This window comes from Triticum urartu, chromosome 1 (genome assembly GCF_003073215.2).
Source record: "Triticum urartu cultivar G1812 chromosome 1, Tu2.1, whole genome shotgun sequence".
Lineage (NCBI taxonomy): Eukaryota > Viridiplantae > Streptophyta > Magnoliopsida > Poales > Poaceae > Triticum > Triticum urartu.
The window spans coordinates 16,713,482-16,719,691 of record NC_053022.1 but is presented as its reverse complement, the minus strand read 5'-3'; positions in this window follow the sequence as shown (position 1 = coordinate 16,719,691).

The following is a 6,210-nucleotide window of genomic DNA, read 5'->3' as shown; positions in this document are numbered from 1 at the left end:
TTAACTGAGCACAACCGCCGCTTATCCTCAAAAGACAACCCTTTCATCTCCCGATTAACTCCCCCGTCGATTGATTTCTTTTCCATACCCATCTTCATCTTCTCCACCTCATTTTCTTCTTCTCCACCGAATAAATGGAGTAACTGACAAAGTTGTTCTCTCCACAATAAATAGTGCCTCTGCTGGAGAGGATTAGTCATGTATTCAGATTGAAGTCCCCGATGTGGATCCCCGTCGCTGCTGGTACAAGTCTAGAGGAGGAGGCGGGGGTTGGAAGCTTCTAGAACTAGCAGCCCCAGGTGGGAGACGCAGACGCTGCCTCCGGCCGTAGCCACGCGGCCTACGGCGTCGCCCTCTTCTCCTACCTGGCCATGTTTGGCAACTCCCCAGTGGCCGGCACCTAGACGTCGTTCTCGAGTTCGCCATCGCCCAGTACATCAAGGTATTCACACACATTGACACATGGTAAATCTCATCTCGCGCCCGACCCACCCTACCTCGGCATCTACACCAAGCTGACCACGCAGCGCTGGCACTTTGCCGACATGCTCGCGGCCACCACCGGCTCGAGGCTGGGAGGGCTGTAATTCCTAATTGAGCAGCGCCCGTGGTTGCCGAAGACGAGGGTAGAGGCCGCCACCACAGCCACTTCCTGCAGGACATAGATGCGGGCAGAGATGAGCTCTGTCGCAGCTCCACAATTTAGATCTCGGCATGAGGTCCGGTCCTCCGGCACGGGCGCGGGTCGGCCTCCCTTCTGACGGCTCTCCCATGTTGTTGTTCTGCTGCTAGCGTGGGAATTGATCTGGTGCCAAGTTGGTTTATATTTAAGATGACATATCAAGTATCACACATCTGGTAAGCTATTTTCCTTGCTACTCTTCGATATGACAATTCTGCTTGGCTATGTTATGCACGTGAAGCTTCTTGCTTGCCTGATTGTTTGATTCAGATTGGTTGGTTCATTCTTGATTTGTTCTTGCAGATGTGTGCAAATCATTAATATTGCTGCTGTTGTTCACAGAATAGGCTGCATCGAATGCATGATCACAATGGATAAGAAACCAATGTAAATCATCAAGACTTAGTTCATGCTTTTTGTCTCATGTTAAATTTTCCTAACTTGCATACATTTCTCCTTCTATGTGCAACAGCTGCTGGGCTGTATTCCTTCTTGCAAGTTGCAATCCGAAAGATGGTTATTCAGATAACATAAGCGAGGATACTGTTGGATTTTATCAGTTCACATTAAAAGTTTCATCACACATTCTCGGTTACCTTTTACAAATTATTGGCTGGTATAAAAAATGATGTGATTATTTAGTGGAAACCCTTCAGGAGAAAATGTATTCATTGTGTTCTTAATTGTGTCTGTTTCAGGCGTTATCTGAATGCGGCGATGAAGATCATAATACATAATGCTCTTAATTCTCATGCAAAGATAAACTATTTATAAAAAAATAAAAGACAAGAAAGAAATAAAATAACGAGGTAAAGTTGTTTTCATATACTCAATTGCTTGAATTGTATAGATTATCCAGTACTAATTGTGACTGGAATCAAGCATATTTTTCGGCATGCTTCGGTTTAACTATCTGCTAAGAATTGCACTCAATTGTATGTCATCTCCATGAATTATCCATTGGATTTAGCTGTGTTCTCTTAATCAAATAGTTAAAATTAACTTTACATAAACCTTCCTTCAAATATTTTACTGCTAACAAATTCAAACTTTCTGTGGTGAACCAATACATTATTTACAACAATTTTTAAGCGGAGGTCCCGCCGCAACGCGTGGGGAATCATCTAGTTAACCTAGAGCCCAGTGTCAGTTTCTGTTTTTTCCTTATAGTATTGCAGAAAAGGAAAACCAAACGGAGTCCAGTTGACCTGAAAATTCACGGAGATAATTTTTGGACCAGAAGAAGCCCACGAAGTACCGGAGATGGGCCAAAAGAGTCCGGAGGCAACCACGAGGGTGGGGGCGGGGCCTACCCCCTGGGCGCGCCCCCTACCTCGTGGCCACCTCGGGGACCCCCCTGACTTGTTTCCGACTCCAACTTCCGGAAAGAAACCTAGATCGGGAGTTCCGCCGCCGCAAGCCTCTGTAGCCACCGAAAACCAATCTAGACCCGTTCTGGCACCCTGCCGGAGGAGGGAATCCCTCTCCGATGGCCATCTTCATCATCCCGGCACTCTCCATGATGAGGAGCGAGTAGTTCACCCTCGGGGCTGAGGGTATGTACCAGTAGCTATGTGTTTGATCTCTCTCTCTCTCTCTCTCTCTCTCTTATAGTTGGATCTTATGATGTTTCTCCCCCTCTACTCTCTTGTAATGGATTGAGTTTTCCCTTTGAAGTTATCTTATCGGATTGAGTTTTTAAGGATTTGAGAACACTTGATGTATGTCTTGCATGTGCTTATCTGTGGTGACAATGGGATATCACGTGATCGAATTGATGTATGTTTTCGTGATCAACTTGCGGGTTCCGTGACCTCGTGAACTTATGCATAGGGGTTGGCACACGTTTTCGTCTTGACTCTCCGGTAGAAACTTTGAGGCACTCTTTCAAGTTATTTGTGTTGGTTGAATAGATGAATCTGAGATTGTGTGATGCATATCGTATAATCATACCCACGGATACTTGAGGTGACATTGGACGTTCCAATGAAGGACAACAAACCGATAAAACTCCTTCACAACTTCAGCAGCTTTTATCTCATAGGCTTCGATTATAATGAGATCTGGCGTGTCTTTAATGATGCAACGATTATAGGAATTAGCCAAGCTACTAAAGATATGTATGTACAAAAGTTGCCATTTGCTGGAAACTATAATGCAATTAGCCAGAACTACTTGGAGTTAATTGTTGGTTTTAGAGGTCAATGCGATACTTACAACAATCTTGCTGGCTTTGGAGGTACCACAACGGAGGGGCAGCTTATTAGATCACTTTGTAGGACAATCATCACAGTACCTGAGTCCACCTGATTCTACTTTTTGCAACAATTCAACCTCAGAAGCTTTTATTCCGGCATTTTCGATATTGGTTTGGACAGTCCAGTGCAAGAGGACCAGGAATACAAAAATTTGTCTTTCCATTTGACCAGTTGGGACCTATACTCCACGATCAGTAAAAATGGAGAAAATTCTTTCAGTATCACTTCAGTCTCAACATCAGGGATATATTCATTCAATGATATAATGAATTTCATCGCCTTGGCCACAAATAAAGATGTTGTTGCAGAGAAAAGGATGCTTGAGCATGAAGGAGAGAAAAATCACAACAACAATGATAATCACATTGATGATAACGAGAGGGGTGACCAAGATCAGGACAACGATGAAGAAGATGCTCAAGATAACAGAAGGCTTGTCCAGGATAATACGGAGAAGACATGGTTCTACCAAGCCCCGGTATTGGCTTATGTCCCGAAGCGACAAAACAAAGTGCTGGTATGACATTCTCTTTAACAAGAGCACTATCACACTAGTGGGTTCATATGTTGTTTACATGTGCAACTAGGACAGTTCTTACTCTTGGAGCACCATCCAATTTTCGCAGGGCCCTTGATGTTTAAAAAAAACACTACAATTTTATATTAGAACATTAAGTGATTTTCCCCGGTTCTAGCATTGCACCTTTGTTTTGTAATAAGATAGTATTGTTTCTTTTCTTCAAAAGGCAAAACTCATGTGTATCGCTCTGTTGTAGTTAATTTTACAGCAACTCTTTGCATACCAAAAGGTCCCCTATCGAATGACAGCATATGGACCACTGTTTTCTGTCAAAACTTTGATGTATTATAGACAACCACGGCACTTGTAGTATGATGACCACAATGCAAAATTTCCAGATTGTATCCAAATCCATGTGTTAGTGCATACATATTTTTTTTGATGTACTTTCTTGAGTTGTATGCTAGTTTATTCATGTAACTGAGATGTTGTTTTCGCATGGGTACTGAACTGTCAGCTTGTGAAAATTCTGTTCAGCAAGTATTACAGTATTGCTGATCTACTTGTTAGTGCATTTGTGCTACACATATTCACTGTGTTTGCTGTAATTTTACATTTTGACTTGTATGCAGATACCAGAACTGGGCTTTGAGATCCCTCCAGAAGCCCAGCACGGAACACTTTCAACAGTAAGCTTCATCGTTTTCTGTATATAATTCTGGGGAGATTATTTCTTTTATTGGTAATTCACCAAGTTTTTGGGTTACTATAGGTGGAAGGGAGCGATATACGAGCTGTTGATGAGTTAGAGGCACTGCAGGATGAAACAAAGGTGAAGCTTGTGGCTTGTATGCTGTGTTTTTTAATTACAGTTGAGCCACCTAGTGATGCACTAATCGTCTTTTTCGGGACCTGCAAAAATTGGATCCTCAATAGGCTGAAGCTATCGATCAGTTTTTCATGAAATTGAGATCTCTTGGGTCACTGGAAGCTGCTTCTTATCCTTCTGGGAAGGGCTTCATTGAGAGCGGGTAGGTTCTTTTGTAGCCTTCAGAGTTCATATTGTTTGAGATGAGAATTTTTGGATTCTTGAAATTTCTTTGCCATGAAAGACTTAGTTCTAAGCATATCTTTACTTCAAACTACTTTGATTTTCTCCTTTCTGATCATATAATAAAAAGAAGTTATATGACAGGACATCTGAGCATCAAGCAGCACTCAGTTTTTTGCTGAACCAACCAAAGAACTTAGAGAGTCTTCTCAGGATGCTTCAATGGTGGGAGCATGCTCTGGTGGGATGAAAATAATTCCACATGGTTCGGTTGGAACTGTTGCTATCACTCAGGGAAACTCTAATGAAATCAGTGCAGTACTGTGTAGATATTCAGCACCAGAAGAGGTACATCTCTTCAGTTGCCTAAAAATCATGTCAACAAATAAGATTGTTTGTACCTTACAAAATTCACCCGGCAGGTTGGTACTTTGCCATCAGCATGTGTTGCATGTGCTAGTGAGTGTGCCAGTCTGATTATTTTCTTCAAGTACAAGTATCTTTTTCGCCTTAAATTTCAATCTCAGAAACAGATTATACATAGTGTTTCTGTCATGGTAGCTTTGGTTATGTGATCGACCCTATTATATGGAGGGACAATGCTGCAAGTGATCAGTATTGATATGATAATCTCCTTGACCTTTAGTAGAAATCCCATATTTTCGGGAGGTAATTGTTACGTCTACAACATGTGATCTGTGTGGTTATTGCACCTTAGAGATCAGTTACAGTGCCATATCTGATGATTAATGATTGTACATGTCCAGAGTGGGGTACTGTTTGCTTCTTTGGGTCCTTTCCCTCACATTTTTTTCTTGAACTGAACTGTATCCAATGTTTTCAATTAAGTTGCTTCCAATGGTTGTCTAATAGGTGGACAAAGTTGATATGCAGTCAGCACATCTGCGGTTCTAGTAATAGTAGTTGCTAGTTCTAGTAAGATATTGCTCTTGTGGATAAAAAGATGCTCTCGACTAACTGTTGTATCCAGGACTGGTTGAAAACATGCATGTGCTTTTGAAAAGCTACTACACCACCTAATGAAGCCATGGAAACCCCCTATGTGTACCCTATTTTCTTTTCTTGGTGTGTGGATTTAGTATATGCATGGTCATCTTGTTCTCAAGAAATGACTTCTTTATGCTTGAGTTTTCAGGTCGCTGTTGCAGAAACTGCCAAGGAAATGGTGTCTGAGTTGATGCTGAAGCTCTTGTGCGGCCCTGACATCGTGGAGCTTGCAGTCGGCGCAGAGTGTGCACAGGATTGGAATCCAGCCACAGTAGAAGACTGCCATCGACCGTCATCATCTCACCATCATCATCACCACGATCTTGACGATGGACAGCATGAGTACCCACTTGGCCGAGTTGGGATCGAGGCATAGTTGCGTGTGGCATTCGTCCGTGAAAACAGATGAGTGATATGAGTGTGCACAGGATTGGAATCCAGCCACAGTAGAAGACTGCCATCGACCGTCATCATCTCACCATCATCATCACCACGATCTTGACGATGGACAGCATGAGTACCCACTTGGTCGAGTTGGGATCGAGGCATAGTTGCGTGTGGCATTCGTCCGTGAAAACAGATGAGTGATATGAGTGTGCACAGGATTGGAATCCAGCCACAGTAGAAGACTGCCATCGACCGTCATCATCTCACCATCATCATCACCACGATCTTGACGATGGACAGCATG